General features: G+C 37.3%; 1 pseudogene across 1 annotated transcript in view; it reads right to left on the reverse strand.

The window, feature by feature from the left end:
• Window positions 1–1,375: 1,375 nt before the first annotated feature.
• LOC308643441 (large ribosomal subunit protein eL42-like) overlaps window positions 1,376–19,180 on the reverse strand; it is a 153,008-nt pseudogene continuing 135,203 nt past the window's right edge. The window contains exon 2 of the transcript in view: window positions 1,376–1,715. The product of the transcript in view is annotated as a large ribosomal subunit protein eL42-like (transcript). The remainder of the gene's footprint in view (window positions 1,716–19,180) is intronic.

Consider the following 19,180-nt stretch of genomic DNA (forward strand, 5'->3'; position numbering starts at 1 on the left):
TGTCAAAAATTCTAATCACACCTAGACTCAGAGGTTTAAAACATAGGAAGACATTTAAAAACTATTGACTTGCATGGAATCTGGAACATACTGATGTGTTAGTGTTTGGATGTGAGGTGTCCCCCAAAAGCTCATATGTGAGGCAATGCAAGAAGGTTTGGAGGAGAAATGACTGGGTTGTAGAGCCTTAACCTAATTGGTGAATTAATCCCTGATGGAATTAACTGAGTGGTAACTGGAGGCAGGTGGGGTGTGGCTGGAGGAAGTGGTTAATTGAGGGTGTGGCTTTTGGGTATATATTTGTATCTGGCAAGTGGAGACATCTTTCTCTGCTTTCTGATCTCCATGTGAGCTGGTTCCTTCTGCCACACTCTTCCACCATGATGTTCAGCCTCACCTGGAGTCCCGAGGAACAGAGCCTGCTATCTGTGGATTGAGACCTCTGAAACTGTGAGCCCAAACTTTTCCTCTGTTAAAATTGTGCTGGTCAGGTCATAGCAGTGAAAAAGCTGACTAAAACATGATGCATGCAGGGTGAAAGCTGTTCAGGCTATGCTTATATTATTGGGGTAAAGAGGCAAGATCACCCTCCAGGCTTGTGACCCATGGGGCCATCTGAGGTGGTTGCCTAGATACTTGGGAACGTTGTTTAAAAACCTCTGGCCTAGACAGTGTTTGGGGCTCCTCCCAAGATGAATATGCATCAAGTCCTATAGAATAAAACACCAAATAACCTGGGGAGAGTTCTGTATTTCAGAATTGTGTGCAGGGGGCATTGTATAAAAGCAGCAAATTGGGGGATGAGGGTCACCACAAAATTCAGAGCTTGTCTGAGCATATCCCCAAAGCCTCCAGCCAAGATAGCAGAGGGACCTGCAATCCGTGCCAACAGGCTTGGAAAATCAGCTCAGATTCCTCATAGGTCTCACTTCTGGCTGATGACCCCAGTTCCAGTCTGTGGCCCCATACCTGCTCCTGCCCAGCCCTTCTGAGACGCTTCTTGATTGAATGGATGCCAGTTGATGGTTTCCATTTAATCCCTGCTCCTTGTCTCTCGACTTTCTTTGTGCTCCTCAATCTGCTTCTCAGGTTAGTCTCACACTTCCCCTCCACACACACCTCTAGACCTCTGTTCAACCACCCAGTCTCCACCAGAGTGATAGAAAGAGGGGAGAGGAGGGGTGGGGGAGGGAGGGAGGGAGGGAGGGAGGGGGATCAGAGAAAAACAAAAAACACAGATTTTAGGTTTGACAACTGAAAGCAGTAGGATTTATCATATTATTTTTTATGTCACAGTTACTCATTTTCCTACAAGTAATTTTTGTATAGCTTCAGTATTTTCCCCTCAAAATTAAATGGAAAAAAATCAAAAAGTTTAAAACAGAATCACTTGGCCCTTTCTCTTCTTGTCTCCTCCCAGTTCAGAATGCTTATATTTCTTGATGGCCAGCATCCTCTTGGATCTGCAGTTAGGCTCAATGCATCCAAGTCTTAGCACAATCTTCTTTATAGCTTTAGCCTTCTTGCAAAAAAAGTGGCTTTATCTGCTCCCCTACAGCCACTCTGCTTCTGATCATAGTGTTTCTTTCCTTGGGCATAGGAGAAATCTTAGCTCTTCTTATACTGGGTCACTTTGTGAGACCAATGCCTACCATACTTTTTATAGAAAGTCCTTTGGGTTTTAGGTGGATTGATCGGCTTTACTATAGAAGTGTCTATATTATGAAAATGAGAGATCTCATGAATATAGTCCTCACCTCACCATTCTTGCATCTAAAAGGAAAGGGTGGATGTATCATATTTTTAAGTGATGCCTAAAACTTAGTCTTGGTTGACTCTTATATTATTCCTATTTTTATTGCTCTAATTAAATACTTGAGGCAGGCTACTTTATTAAGAAAAGAGGTTTATTTTGGCCCCTGGTTCCTAAGCTGCAATGTCTAGTTGCTGCATCTGGTGATGGCCTTATTGCTGGCAGGTTCCTGATAGGACAGGCATCAATGGCAAGAGACAGGGAGTATTCATGTGTATATAAATAAAACCACTAGTATTCAATCATCAGGACTCTACTCTAATGACCTTGTCTAATCCTGATCTCCTTTCCAAGGTCCCAGCTCTAACTACCATAGTCAGATTGTTTACACACTCTTAATACCTAACAATGGGGACTGAATTTCAATACTTGAAATCTCAGGGCATACCCACCACGTCCAGATCATAGCAATTCCAGACTAAGAGAATATAGAGTGGAGATTAAAAATGTGCTCCATACTCAGATAGCCGAGAGGTTCAAATCCCAGCTCAGCCACTTTATTAGCTCTGTGGCCTTAAACAGGCTGTCTCTCCTTTCTGAACTTCAGTTGCACTAGCTCAAAATGGAAAATATTAATCCTTATCTTACCTAGCTTTCCTGTATATTAACTGAGATGAAACAGGCCTCTCACCTGATACATAGAAGAGATTTGGTAAATGTTCCTTTTCTTCCCTCAGTCAGACTAGTACTAAGAGATGGCCTTTTCACTTAACTTTTAAATATCCATCAGGGAGAAAATAGCAACATCAACGTTTTCATTCCCATTAATCTTGTTGAACATACACAGCCTGATATGTAGAGGAGTCAGTGGTTTGAAATAATTGATTAGGCTTGCTTAAACTTTTTAGAGCCTTCCAGATTGCAGCGGCTTAACTGGCTGAATCTGTCCAATGTTGGACCTCCTTATTGACGACAAGAGCTCCAGAACTCTGACCATGAGGTCAAGCACAATGCAGATGCATTGTCCTGAGGCTGAGCCCAGGACCCTGATGGTGCTGACTTTTTAATTTTATCATGGAAAACGTCAAGCATAGACAATAGTCATAGAATAGCATAATGAACCTAAGTGCCCATGATCCAAGCCCATATCTTTACCCACTTTTCTCACCCAGAACATTTTATAGAAACTCTCAAACTGCATGTTATTATATAAATAGTTCAATATGTAGTTCTAAAGGAGAACTGTTTTTCAAACAGAATCATATTATTTTTTTAAATCTTCCCAAAATTCCAGTACTGTCTTAATATCACTAAATGTACAGTCTGTTTTTCCTCTCAGCCTTCTCCCTCTCCTTCCCTCCTTGATATTGATATATATATATATATATATATATATATATATATATATATATATATATATATATATATAATTTGTTCAAATTAGGAGCCAAATCAGGTCTGTGGTCTATGCATTATAGTTAATTGTTTCTTCACACCGATTGCTTTTTTAAAAAATAAATAAGCTTTATTTGCTACAGCAGTTTTTTTACAGCAAAATTGAATGGAGTACAGAGAAAATTTCCATGCACCTTCCACCCTTACATATGCACAGCCTCTCCTACTATCAACATTCTGCACCAGCGTAGGACATTTGTTACAATCAAGGAACCTGCACTAACAGAGACCATGGGTTCACTTTTGTGTGATAAATTCTATGAATTTTGACGTATGTCTAATGAAATTTGTATGCCATATGGAAGAATTTCACTAGACTAAAAATCCTCTATATTCTGCCTCTTCATCCCCCTCTGTCCCCTAATCCCTGACAGCCACTGATCTTTTTATTCTCTCCTTAGTTTTGTCTTTTCCAGAATGTTATATCATTGAACCAAAGACAAAGTAGCCTTTTCAGATTGACCTCCACGTTGGTTAGCTTTTCGTAACTGTGACAAAAAAGCCCTGAGAAGAACAACTTAGAGGAGGAAAAGTTTATTTTGGTTCACAGTTTCAGAGGTTCAGTTCATGGGTGGCCCACTCCACAGCTCTGAGCTGGAGATGAAGCAAAACATCATGGCAGAAGGACATGGCAGGGGAAAGCGGCTCAATTCATGACAGCCAGGAAGCAGAGAGAGTTTGAGTGCAAGGAGCCAGGGGTAATGTGATCTCCAAGAGCACACCCCCAGTGACCTATTTCCTCCCACCGTGCCCTATCCACCTACAGTTACCACCTACTAATTTACTCAAATTATTAGCCCATCAAATGGATTAATCCACTGATCAGGTTACAGCTCTCATAATCTATCTATTTTACCTCTGAACATTCCTGCATTGACTCACACATGAGCTTTTGGAGGACACCTCATATCCAAACCCTAACTGCATCTTTCACATAAGAGCGAGCACTCAAGCTTCCTCCACATCTTTTCATGGCTTGATTCAGGACAGTTCCTGAGTCCTTTTGATTTGATTCCTGCAAAAACTGCGGGCTTCCCTGACATCTGATATGACAAGAAAGAAGCACAAGGGATATCCTGTGCCTTTCCTGCCCCAGACCTGAAATCAGCCTTCTCCAGGGAGCCTGGTTACTTACAGGGGGTGACTGTTGCTTTTTGTATTAAGTTCTTCAGTGTCAAAAAAAGGGCAGACAATTAGCTAAACATATAATTTTATGGGATTTATCAGATGTTTTGCATTTGAGGTAACCAAGGGTTTCTTGATATTTTGAGAAGTATTCTCTGCCTTGGCTTCTATAGAGATCTGCTTGAAAATATTTCTCAGGTACAGATGATCATTTGAGTTTTCTTTTATCATAATATTATGAGTATAATAACAATAACTACACTTCCTACCAAGCTTTCCCTATCAAGCACTTGACATAATTTTTCTTTTCTTCCTTTTTTTTTTTTTTTTTTTCAGATCCAGGATGTGCATGCTAGGATACTAGGCAAGTGAAGTGCTTTACCATTGAGCTCCAACTCTAGACCTTTGGTATATATTTTATTCTCCCCCCAGAAAAACATAAGGTAAAATTTTTCATTGATTTTTCCCCTCTTTACATATGGGGAAACTAAAACTGAGTGATTAAGTATCCCACCTAAGTTATAGACCTTGAACACGCAGTGCTGAGGATTAACTCGGGTAGAAGTAACTATGGCAATGTATCCATAGTGGTGGCAAACTGGCTTGACCTGGCCAGGTGTGACTATAAGGAAAGCTGTACTTATTTGTTGTTAAGGAGATTGAAAATAGAAAAATGTGCATTTAAGACATGATGGCAGCAGAGGGAGAAGGACCATAATTTCAGAAGCAAATTAATTGTAGCAATTTATTTCTAAATCCTCAGTAGCAAGTTGTCCCAGCTAGTTCTTTGGTCCAGGAACTTTCTCCGCCTTGACTCTTCGCTAGTTTCAGACCCCCAAAGGAGGAAAGCAAATGGGCATGGGAGAAGTTATACAAGCCTTAGCTCCAGCCGAAGGGTCATGTTTTAATTTAATTGATGGCTACTGTCCCAGAGGAGTCCATGGCAGTGTCAGAATGGCATTTGTTGAGCCTGGCAAACAGACAGACCACACTTATGTGCATCCCTTAGTCTTTGAAGCCAGCACTGTTTTCTTTAATGACCCTTTGATGTGTTACAAGATCCTAATTAGGGCTGTTTAATAAATCAGACCCTTGGGCATTGACACTTCAACACAAGCCTAATTTGCTAAGCACTGGTGGACATTAACCAGTGGTTGGATATTTGCTGTGACATTCCTCAAAGACTCATGTAGGGATGGTCGTCCCACGTGAGGCCCTAGATACCAGATTCTGTCCCTGAGTGTATGTTCCTAAAGGTTGATCTCAGATATTCCATGACTAATAATACCTCCCCCGGGTCTTTAGTGGATTAAGCTATTGTTTGCCTAACACTCCAGGATAGACAGAGATATGCAAGTGTTAAGTGCTGGCCTCATGGCTCCAAGTTTCCTGTGGTTATGCCCAGCCTTCAGGATTAATTTGAGGCCTATCTCTCTGGAGAGTTAACTGTCCTGTTCAATCCTCATTCATAACTTCCTGCTACATTTGGCAAGGTGCCAAGACTCTCATTCTTTGTCTACTAGGCTGAAAGGAGACAAATGAGGGGGTGGAGATGATGGATGAAGGAAGGGAATTAGGGATGTCTTATCTTCAGAGACTTAGTCCATTCCTCCTCTGCACAGGATAAGAATGGCAAGATTCAGCCCCATGGCATCCTGTCCATCCAGGCTGGGCCCCGAGGGTGCAGGAAGGATATGACACATTTGGGGATGAGACATTCCCATCTGATATGGGCACTGGAGCTAGCACCTGGGCAAGGAAAGTGATAATACTAACAATTTTTGAGGCTTTTCTAAATGCCAGGCCCTTTGCCCATGACTTTAAAGACAGTGCTTTATTTAAATTTACCTATTGCCCTTGGTTCTTATGCAATAGAAATTATTTACTTACATTTTACAGAAGATGACATTGAGGCCAGGAAGTTTAACCTCTCCCCTGCACCCTCTTTATCACACAGCTAGCAAGAGGATGACATAGTCTCCTCTGAATTCTGAATGATCCTAGTTGGAGAAGCAGTTCCCAATCTATCCTGGGCCAGGCGTCTGTATGTACGTACGATGCCTGTATTGTAGACACTGGGCCATGAACAAGCCCTGGAGCACCTGTTAGGGGACTGGCTCAACAAAGTCCGATGAAATGAAGGGATATGGGATGAAGTTATGACTCCACAGGAAAAAGTCTGGATCCCTTCCTACTTATGTGTAAAAGTAGACAGTTTTCCAACTTTAGAACTCTTATCAGCCAGATCCTCTTCCTGCCTGATGATGGTACACCTGGGGGTCTCTTCATCCTGCCTCCTCTATAGAGGTCTTGGCTCCTCTCTGTGTCATTAGACGTTGCTTTGGTTTTATTCCCTGCCATCCTTGCTAATCACACTTTTGTTAGGGTCCTACCTATGCAACAGGCCCCATGTTGCATGGGAGGGGACCAGACAATGGTTCCTGTGGTTGATGTGAGCCAGGCTGGGCCTGGGCCAAATTGTCCAGGTATAACCCCGAACGCTGCCAAGTCTCTTAACCTCTGTAAGTCTTGTTGGTTCACTCAACTATAATAATAGGACCTACTTCAATTGGAATCACAAAGATTAGATGAGATAATTCATGTAAAAACTTGACCCAGGCCTCAGTATGTTGTAAGCTCAAATAAATATCAGCTGTTAGTATTTTCTGACTTTTGGGGCTTACCCTCTTTTCATGACAGCCAGGGCTTCCTGATTTAGTGGCCCTGACTCTTGAATCTGTATTTCATTGTTGATTCTCTGATAAAATGGTCTCAGTTTTAAACTGGTTACGAGTTACAAGACTTGACAGTAAGTATCCCCCTGTCTCACCCCAAGCTAATGCACAACTGGGTAGAGCAAACCTGAGTACTTCTGCCTCTAGATTGGTGGCCCCTGGGCTCTATCCACTGCTGGTCCTCATCAGGCATCATTGTTGTTCCCATCTCAAATAATATTTTTTTTGCAGTTTTATTCAGGATTGATTACATATTTTTTAATTCAACTAGAATAATTCTGCTATTTCTTTGATTTTCCCTTTCAAAATAGAAATGTCACTTTTTATTATCTGAGATAGTGAGCAGGACAAAATGCCTGCTTTTACACACTGCTTCTGACAAGGCCTCAGTGATATTTGTCTGTGTATGAAGAACACATGTGAGGACAACCCTATGTGAACTTGTGGTATAGTAGTCTTCTCCACTTTCCTCACAAGCTCCACTCACTCTTTCCTCTAAGCCTTTGGTCATTTTCCTCACCTGGGCTACCTTCCTATGTCCATCTGTTTTCATTCTTCAAGGAGTATCTCAAATTTATGCACTGGATGCTAGAATAAGCTGTGGAGCCTTCAGGCAATGCTTGGTTTCTTTCCTCCCTGAATGAGTGAAGAATTTGTTGTCTGCCCACATCTGTCACTTTTCATGCAATTTCTTACATTCAGATCATTCAATAAATCTTCCAATACTTTCCAAACCCTGTGCTAAGTCTAAGAGTAGATGTTATCACTTCCCCAATGATGTCTATGCCACAATTGAGGTTAGATTCAAGTAGCTTAAATAACTTATCCATTAAGAAAATGAAAAGACTAGACACTGTTAGAAGATATTTACAAATCATATATCTGATATGGCATTTGTATCCAGAACCTATTAACAACTTTTATAATTCAATAGTAAGAAGACATCCCAATTTAAGATGGGCTAGATTTGAATAGACATTTTGCCCAAGAAGATGTCTGCATAGCTAATTAGTAGATGAAAATATGTTCAATCTCATTAACCAGTAGGAAAATGCAAATCAAAACCACAATGAGATACCCTTCATTCCTACTAGTATGTCTACCATCAAAAAGACAGACATAACAAATGTTGATGAGGATGTAGAGACTATGCAATGTTGGTGGGAATGATCAATGGTAACACCATTTTGGAACAGAGTATCAATTTTAAAAAAGTCAGACAGATACTTACCATGTAATTCAACAAGTCCACTCTATCCAAGAGAAAGGAAACTATATGTTCATACAAAGATTTGTATGTTAATGTCCACAGAAATATTATTTATAATAGACTAAAACTGAAAGTCTAAATATCCATCATCCCATGAATTGATAAACAAAAGTTGATATATCCATATACTGGAATATAATTCAGCCATCAAAAGGAATGAATACATGCTAATCTATGCTACAACATGGATGAAGCTCAAAAATACTATAAGTAAACCAAGCCAGTTACAAATAACTGGCTACCTATTGAGTGCTTCCATTTATATGAAGTTTCCAGAAAAGATAAATGTGGAGAATCAGAAGGCAGGTCTGTGGTGGTCAGGGCCCTAAGTGAGAATGAGAACTGCCTGCTAGTGCTCATGAGGGTACTCGTTAAGGGTAATGGAAATGATCAAAACTAGATTGAGATGAGGTGTACGTAGCTCTATAAATTTACTAAAAGTAACTTTACTGAGCGAACTACATGCTTCTAACGTGTAGATTTCAGTCTACAAATTACACCATGATACCAAAAAACAAATAATTCATCATGATGCTTAAAACCCTAAACTCATTTGCTAAATCAACTCAGTGATTTACAATAGTTATTAGTATAATATTATTTACAGTGCTATATTATGCATTATTTTTAATTAGGACTATCCTTATCCTCTGATTACTTAATAACTTCTTGGTTTTTACATATAAACTAATTTTTCTGAAAAAAAAATAGTAGATTGTGCAAGACCATATGAGGATTTAGGCAGGGTGTCCTTTCCCTGCTCTTCTTGCTGTCCTTTTAACCAGTTGCTTCTTGAGCATGACTTGTCTCCCCAACAAACAGAGAACTCTTTGAGAATAAGGAACATGCCATTGCGTCTGTGGGACTTTCCCAAGGGTGTTCTCAACAAATGCATGGGACTCGGTTGATAGTACGTCCTAGTGTAAAGGATTATTCTGTAACCGAAGTAACACCGTGGGGCTGCTGTTTCTCCAAATGCTGCCCAGAGTGTTGATACTCCATCAAAGGCATGCCGACTGGAGAACAATGTAGTGACAGGGCTGGCTGACAACAGGAGACAAAGAGCTGTGCTGTCCAACACTGCCCAGAGCAATCTGTCTCTTCCTGCTCAGCCCAGCAGACTGTTAAAAGGCCCACAAAAGGCTGCTGGGGAGATGACAAGAGCATAAGAATTTGCTGAATGTGTTACCCTTGATAGCTAGAGTAAACCCGAAATGACCTTCCTGGGACACACAGTAGAGAGGGCTAGAATATAGGCCAGACCTGAATTGAGGCAGGAAAGTTGGACATACCAATTTAAAGACCTTGGAGTGGTCCACTCAAGAGAGTTACTTTGTCAGAAAAATTATTTTTATAATTTAAAAAAAAGTGTTAGGAAATTTTTCTAAACCTTGGTAAGAGACTATTAGGAGTCCTTTCAGTGGTGTGCTGGGTGTTGGCTGGCATACCCTTTCTATTGATTAGGATGTTTTATAACCACAGGGGTAGAAGTTAGCTTGCAAAAAAAACTCGGTAAAAAAAAAAAGAATCTTGTATATAGCAAGCAAATAGATTTCATCCAGAAGACATAGAAAAGATGACTCCCTATCATTATATCTTATTGCCTTTTCAGATATTAACTAGTTTTTTTAAAATTTGTTAGCAAATTTATTTCAGCATTTCTGACTGCCTCAACGTATTTATATTTTCTTCAAATTCTCTTTTAAATTAGTCAGTAACTTGCAGGGTCTCCTATTAACTATTAAATAAAATCTTTGACCCACTTTCCTTCCATATGTGCACAGTAGTCATGTTTTTAACCATTTGCCTTTTATATTTTAGCAGTCTGCACATGTATGGTTCAGGTTTGATGCTATGGTAACTACGATTTCTAAAGTAAAGATTGTCCCCTGGCTTCTAATCAGACAATTGGAGGAGTCTCCCCTTGCCCCCACCTTGAAATGCCTCAGTTCCTTCTGTATCGGTCTAGTAGGAAATTTTCTCTATCAGGAAGCTCTTTCTACCCTTCAGACTGGGCTCAAAGTCTTTATTCTGTGGCCTCACAGAATACTCTCAGCACTTGTTTTGTTTGTAATGCTTACTGTAGGCTCACCCACCTGAACAGGGTAAAAATCCAAACAGGCAACACTTAGAACAGTTATGGAGGAAGCAGTGTGAGCACAGCAGGCCCTGCTGCCAGTTCAGACCCGAGATTAGAGGGTTTCTCTCAATGGGGTCTAGGCAAGTTTAAGGATCTGGGTAGGAAGGTATGGGCTCCAAGTTGGAGCCCATCTGCTGCCTCTATAGCTTTTCTGTGCAGACTGTTTTCTCCTTCAATCAAACCATCCAAGTGAAGGTCAGTTGCCCACAACTGATCCAAGGAGCACAGAAGCCAGTTGTTTGTAACTGCCTTGGTTTACTTATCATAGTAGAGTGTTAACTTCTTATGTCAAGGTTAATATTTGAAAATGGTTAAATAGCCAAGGGTACTAGTCCTAGGTAGAGAAGAGTTGCTAAACCAATTTGAAAAATATTTTATAAATGAAAACAATTGTTAATTCTTACACAGGAATAAATGGGCACATTTTAATTTTAATCTCAACAATATGCTATTTAATCTCAATACAAGATGCTATATTATGATTTTAAAGAAATGGAAAAGCACATGCATAAGTCTATACATATATAACAGAAAAATGACCATAGTGACAAGAACATTAAACTCACAGTATCTATTGATGATTTTAAAACTCTCATCACAAAAGATAAAGATATTTAGATTTTGTAATCAATAATTTGTATTTTGTTTACAAGAGACATAAACTTAAAGTGACACAGAAAGTTTGAAAATAACTTTTTAAAGGGGACAGGCAAAAGTATACATAATAAAGGCAAAAGAACAATATTGACAATATTAATATCAGACAAGGAAAATTGAAGGGAAAAATTAAGTGGAGCAATTGCTTGTTTCTTACAACATAAAAAAATAGTTTGTGGCATATCTGGAGGTCAAATGCTGCCATCATAGTGTAATTATCTGTTGTGCACTCAGGTAAGGAAACTTAAGAAGTCATTTTATGATGATCTAAATACTGAGCAAATATCAAAACCTCTAACTAGAGGCTGTTAGAAATACAGGGAAGAACTAAAATTTTTATTATAATCTGATTCAGTCCACTCAGTTCTGTTATGGACAGAACTGAGACAAAAATAAATAAGGATCTGAATAATATTATAAGCATCTTTGCTTAATAGATCCCTGTGGAAATTATAAAATTAGAGAAAATATTACTTTCACTGTCAAAGAAATATTTAACAGAAATGAATCACTTTGGGATGAGGATCTTGAGTTTTATTTAGTGTCTTACAAAGAGTAAAAGTTGTATGAGCTATGTTCTCTATGATGCAATAAAACTAGAAAAAAAATGTGAAATATTTAAAACAAAAAAAGTTTTTCAAAAATTAAAAATTAGCATTTCCAAAAATAAGCAAATAAAAAAAATCATAGTTGCAGACTATTTCTAAAAGAGCAATATGAACATTATCTCTCAAACAATATGCTTGGGCATGTTACCAAACTTTTGTGGTAGACTGCATTATTGTCTCAGTTATTTGCTATCTCCCTGTGATGGAAGTACACCCTTCCCCATCCCCATCTGAAAATGTCATTGGTTTGTCCATTAGAATATGACTGGGAAAGATGTCTACCCTGTCTGCGTAATTGCTTTATGTACGATTCTTGTCCTTAGGTTGTGAGAGCAGCATGTCTCTCATATGAGGCTGCTTGTTCAGCTTGCATATCAGAATGAAGAAGACATTGGTTGGAACTGTGGCCCACATGCAAAGGACATGTAATGTGAACAGAGAAATAAACTTTGGCTTCTGCAAATCAGTGAGATTTGGGGATTATTTGTTCCTGCAGCATAACCTAGCAAAAATTGATGAATGCTTTTATATACAGTAATGAAAATCTTAGTCTAAAATCTATTTATTATTAAAGAAAAACAACAAAAATGATCCAAGAATTTAATTCAACTCAGAAGATGTATAGAAGCAAATGGGAGGTAGCATAAAATTTAAAGCAAAACTAATTAGAAAAGTGCAGACAGGATAGTAAATCCAAAATCTGTTCTTTAAAAAGGGTCAATTATATTGGCAAACTCCTCACAAGTCTAATCAAAATAAAAAGAAGAGGGGAATCAAAACCAAAAACTTCAACATAAAAAAAATCAATAATGAGAAGTGAATTTAGGTAAAGCTAAAAACAATTTGTGAAAAAATTTAAAAACCTATAATGTGCATCTCTATGTTGATAAATTAAAAATCCTGATTAAATCAAAGACTTCAAAAAAATGAAAATACAATTATCAAGTTTTATCAAAGAAATCAAGAGTCTGAAAAGAGAACAGAAAGCAGAGAAAGGGTAGAAAATATTGTGGAAGATCTATTGCTAAAGGTATTGAATGCCAAGAAATTTACACACAAATTCTTTCATATTGTCAATAAACATAAGTCCGACGTTATTAAAACTATTTCAAAGAAAAGGGAAGGAAATAGAAATCTTCAAAATTTATTTTAGAAAACCAGCATAACCCTGATACCCAAACCTTACATATTAGAACTTAAAAGGGAGACAAAGATGAAATGTGAAACTATATAAATTTAATAATCTTATGTGAAATATTACCAAATTAAAGCTAGCACTATGTTTAAAATAATATACTATAGCCAAATAAGTTTATTATAGAAATAAAATAATTTAATTAAAAGTAATTTATAATATATTCAATAATATTATTAGAACAAAGAAAAATATTAGTACATTAGTATCAAATGTTTGATAAAAGCCAATATCTACTCCTGATTTTTAAAAAGTTTCTCTTAAATAAAAATAAGATATTTTTTCAACCTAATTAAGTATCCCAAAATCAATATCCTAAAATTAATAGCACAAAACTAGAAGTCAAAACCTTTCAAGAAAAAAAAATTTTGATCCTAGAATGAAAAACAAGTCAGATACTTAGAGTAACTATTAATATTAAACATTGTTTGAGAAGTTTAAAGAATGAAATTAAAAATCAAAATGAAGGGCTGGGGATGTGGCTTAAGCAGTAACTCGCTCGCCTGGCATGCGCGGGGTGCTGGGTTTGATCCTCAGCACCACATAAAAATAAAATAAAGATGTTGTGTCCACCAAAAACTGAAAAAATAAATATTAAAAAATTCTCTCTCTCTCTCTTCTCTTTAAAAAAAATCAAAATGAAAGGTATAAATATTTAAAAAGACAAAAAGATATTGTTAGCCAAAGACTGAGAAGAAAATCAAATGTGAAAATATTAAATGACTTATTAAAAAGTAATGTGCATAGAACAATATCTTTTCTGTATTAAAGCAACGACCAGTGAGAAAATAAATATAAGTGGAAGGGAAAAAATTCCATTTTAATGATAATTAAACATGTAAAATATCTAGGAATAAGTTCAATAGGAAATGTTCAGGACATATATAAGAAGCTATAAAATAGATTTCTAAATTCTTGACATATGATTTACCTATATAGGAAATTTTTAGAAAAATTAGTTTTGTTACTAAATTAATCTACAAATGTTATCATAATGTCAAATAACACCTTAATGGGATGTTAAAGAAGATGTGGACACATAACTCTCAAGTATTTTTGAAAAAATAAATACTGAAAAATGAATGCAATTTTTTAAAAAGAATGTATATGGGATTTCCTATCCTGTTATCAAAACGTTCCTTATAGCAGTGCTGTACTGGCGTAGACAGACAGTCCTGACAAGTGGAAGTTCAGAAACAGATCCAAGTTCAGATAAGGAGAGACATTTCAAATTAATAGAAATGACACTTCAATCAAACTGAGAAAGGGCAAATCATTCCATAACTTCTTTTAGACAAATTGCTAACTATATGGGAAAAAGATAAAATGTTTTCTAGTCCAGAATCTATTTATTATTAAAGAAAAACAACGAAAATAATCCAAGCATTTAATTCAACCCAGAAGATGTATAGAAGCAAATGGGAGGTAGCATAAAATTTAAAGCAAAACTAATTAGAAAAGTGGAGACAGGATAGTATATCCTGTCTTAAGAGTAAAATCAGGTCCACATTTTTTTATAAACATACATTTTTTTAAAAGATAAAAATTTAGGAAAAATAACGTACACACAAAGTAGGAAATAAGTATACATATACAAACAGACACACAGAATCTAGGTGTATTTAACATCACCAATTCTCACACAGGGGAAGGAAAACATTGATTTGATTTTTAAAAACTTCTATGTAACAGTCACTAAATTAATCTACAAATGTTATGTAATGTCAAATAACATTTTAATGGGATGTTAAAGAACAGTAAATAACAAGTAAACATGATAAGTGGAGAAAAGTATTAATTATTTAATACTTTTGATTAATTCCTTTGATAGAAAAGGAACTTTTACAAATCGTTGGACACTTCATTTGTTCAGTAATTAATGAGTGTTTGCGTTTTGCAAGGTTTTCTTGAGGTGCTTGGGAGACCTAAATTATCATTCAGATACAAATCTGCACCATCTTGGAGTTTACTTTCTCAGGCAATTTATTTTGTTTAAATGAAAAGACTAAGCCAGGACCAGTGGTACATACCTGTAATCCTAGAGATTCAAGAGAGTGAAGCAGGAGGATCACAAGTTTGAGACCAGCCTCAGCAACTCAGCAAGACCCTGTCTATAATATCAAAAAAAAAAAAAAAAAAAAAAAATGGGCCTGGGGATGTGGCTCAGTTGTTGAGCACCTCTGGGTTCAATCCCCAGTACCAAAATAGTTAATAATAATAATAATGATAATAATGTTATTATAATTATAAAAACAAAAAGGGTTGGGAAAGCAATTTAGTGATAAAATGCCCCTGGGTTTAAAAAAAGAGAAAATTAATTAAAAAATGAAAAAAAAAAACCCTTCCATTAGCAGTTAAAGTAGTGGGTGAAAATGTTTTTTCAGTATTTAAATCAGTAGAGTTTTTTTAAAAATATTCATTTATTTATTTATTTTTATGTGGTGCTGAGAATCTAACCCAGTGCCTCACACTCTACCACTGAGCTATAAATATAACCCATAAATCAGCTGAGTTTAAAAAAATTAATTATACTCAATGTCAAGGGGATGGAAACATGAACTCTTAGATACTTCTGGGAAAGATATAAGTTGGTAGAACTTTCTAGAAGACTGTCAATCTTAAGAAGATTGCAATTGACTTGCAATTCTTCTAGGAATTTCTACTAAATACACAGATAATTACAAAACAATTTAACTATGTGGATATTTATGGCAGAGTTCTTTATAAGAGCAATGCTAATGCTGTTTATTTTGTATATGAGTAACATAAAATTACATTTACAGAAGAACATTTAATGGCAGAAGACAGAAATACTGTTAAATGCAAATGCAGATTACAGTTTATACTATCTGGTTGCAACTTTAAGTGAAGATATATACTGCTTTAAAAAGCTAGGGAGAGAGAGAGATGAAAATACTAACAAAATACTAACAAAAGCTGTGTCTTACTGTAATAATTTCAGATGCTCTTCATTTCTTGTCATTTCGATATAAATTTTATAACTTTAAAAAGGTGTTGTTTTCTTTAAAGTTAATGTACAGATTAAAGATATTAATGCAACTAACAGCTTTTATATTTCTTTAGGTCTTATTTATTGTGGATACAATTTGCAGATTCTAAATTATTCCCTTTTCAACACTGCATTAATTCTTAGGCCTAAGAAAAGCTGCCAGATAGGATTTGGCAGGGTTTGGACTAGGTGAGGGGAATGAGGTGAGTCATATAAGACCAGATGCTGTCAGTATTTAAATTTTAATACTTTGTTTGTAATGGATTTTTTTGCATTAATTTTGATTTTTAAAAACGCTGAAAATATTATTTTTCCCGACTATTGCATTTTTTGGCATCCCTGAAAATTCTGCACCCACGGCAAATGCCACACTTACCTTTCCCTATCCTTAGCCCTGCTCCTTCTAGTCTTCCACACCCTCCATCCTCCACAGAGAATCTCTACAAGTCCTGCTTCTGCCCCTATTTAGTCCAGTGCCCTCCTGATAACACAGAGGCAAGCACTGGTGCTGGGAGTGGAGAGAGGGATGGCAGCGATCCCAGGCCTCTCTTTTCATGGAGCATGTCTATGTGCTCTGTGCAAAGTACTTTACCAGCATTATCTCATTTAATCTTGGTAATAGCCACACAGGTTGGGTGGCAGAGAATCCTGGGCATCCCCTAATATCATTCTTTGCTCCCAGTCTTTCCCATTTGCAGCTGGGAGTATGGACATTCCTTGGCTCTCTTACAGCCAGGTATGGCCATGTTACTTAGCCCGAGGCAAAAGTAAGTAGGGTACTCTGCAGTTTGCAACCTTACCTATTGTTTTAGTCAGTTTTTCATTGCTGCACCCAAAAGACCATTTTAGAAAAGAACCATTTTAGAGGAGGAAAAGTTTATTTGAGGCTCACAATTTCAGAGGTCTCAGTTCATAGATGGCTGGCTCCATTCTTCAGGGCTTGCAGTGAGGTAGAACATCATGAAGGAAGGATGGGACAGAGGACAGTAGCTCAGGACATCATACCAGGAAGTAGAGAGAGAGACTTCTCCTCTCACCAAGGATAAAATATATATCCCCAAATCACATTCCAATGGCCCACCTCTCCAGCCACATCCCACCTGCCTATAGTTACCATACAGTTAATCCTTATTGAGATTAAAACACTGATTAGGTTGAACCTCTCGTAACTCCAATCATTTCACTTCTCAGCTTTCTTACATTGTTTCATACATGAGCTTTTGAGGGATACCTCATATCTAAACCATAACACCTATGAAGGTGAAGTCTGCTGACTTCTTTTCCGTTTTCCTGCTTCCTCTGTGAGTACTGGAACCAAAGTGTCCAAGATAGACTGGAATATGAAAGACATGAATCCAAAATGGTGGAGCAAGAAGTGGGGGAAGATAGTCTTTCATGTGGAGTTTCCATATCAGGTCTGGATTGCTATATTTACATGAGAGAGAAACTTGTTAAAACTTGTTAAAATCACTCTTTCTTAGTTTTTATGGAACCGACAAACCTACCAGGTCCTAATTCATTCAAATACATATTACTATTATGTCCAGTTGGAGGACACTGAGACTCAGAAATTAAGCATTTTTCATAAGATTGCATAGCTATTTAGTGGCATAGCTTTTAATCCTAGGCTGTTTGTTCTTGTTCAAGGAAGATTTCACAGTCTGAGTAAGAAGTTTGAGGTTGTAGATTTTGGATACTTACTTATGTTTTTCTCCTGCCGAAGCCCTCAACCCTGCTGTGGCTTCAGCAATTGGATCAGGAGCCATTTTCTGGGCAGACAATGGAGCTCCCTTGCAGATGTCTTCCCATACTTTGCTCTGTCTTCAGACTACCTTGTGGCACCAGTACCGTTGATTTGCATTGATCCTTGAGCATCATCCATCATCATCCATTGTTACCAGGACAAAAAGTGCTCTGCTCTTCCTACAGTGGGTGGTGGGGCAGGCGATGCATTAATGCTAAGACATTGGTTACTCACGGGGGAGGCAGGGATGGTGAAAGCTTTCTTGCCTATAGATCTGGAGAAACTGCTTATAAGCCTGAAATTCACTTTTCTGCAGCTATTTCAATCAGAAATTCCGCTATTTGAAGACAGACTCATGGAAACCTAGTCCAGCTTTGGATCACAGGATAGCTCTGTGGCATTTGGATACTGGGTGTTTACATTGCAGTAATTCAGCATGTTGCCATACATTTATCCCCTCAGGTCAGGTCAAAGCTAAGGGAAGTTCATTGCTTCTGCGCTTCAGTAACTGATGTCTGATGCATACACTCAATGAATTTCAGGCTTATAAGCAGTTTCTCCAGGCAAGAAAGCTTTCACCATCCCTGCCTCCCCCATAAGTGACCAATGGCTTAGCATTAATGCATTTGATGGCACCAAGCCTTAGTGACCAGAGGAAGGACAGTCACCCAGCAGATTGAAGTCACATTTTTATTTACATTTTTACTTTTCCAAATCTTAGTTCTTGCAGACCATTTTTGTTTTGTTTTATTTTTTGGATGGCAATTGGACCCAGGGGAACTTTATCACTGAGCTAAATCCCCAGCCCTTTTATTCTATTTTTTTTTTTAAATTTTGAGACAGCATCTTGCTAAATTTCTTAGGGCCTCACTAAATTGCAAAGGCTGGCCTCAAACTGGCAATCCTCCTGCCTTAGCTTCTAGAATTACTGAGATTACAGGCATGTGCGCTGCACATGGCCCTTGAAGACTTTTGAGGTATTCAGTCCACACTATTTAGTCTGGACTGAATCCTTGAAGTTACTTTTTTTCTTGCAAGACTCTCAAGGAACTTGATAAACTTGTTCTAATGAATTAACATATTAAATAGTGTTGAAATACCAAGTCTAAAAATGAAACATTGCTTAATGGTCATTACTTAGAAGACAATCTGTACATTCTTAAGTGTAGGGGTTTTTTATGATTATTTTGTAAAGAATAATCATATGATTAGTTTAGGAAGACCCTGAGTTTATCCAACTGCTGTTAGAACTGAGTAAGTCTGGACTCCCACAACAAAAGAGACAGAAGTGTGAAACCCATCCCCTCTTGTAAAGTACACATATTTATATGTGTCCAGTCATGGAATTAGCAAAAATACTTTGTCTTGGATAAAACACATGGGTAGATTTTACAATAGACTTGAAAATGGAGTTATAGATAATTGCTCTTTCATTTTATTTTCTTTTTAACTGTGACCATGAGATTGTGTTTAATGCCAAATGATTTT

This window comes from Spermophilus citellus, assembly GCF_964194105.1.
Source record: "Spermophilus citellus genome assembly, chromosome: 3".
Lineage (NCBI taxonomy): Eukaryota > Metazoa > Chordata > Mammalia > Rodentia > Sciuridae > Spermophilus > Spermophilus citellus.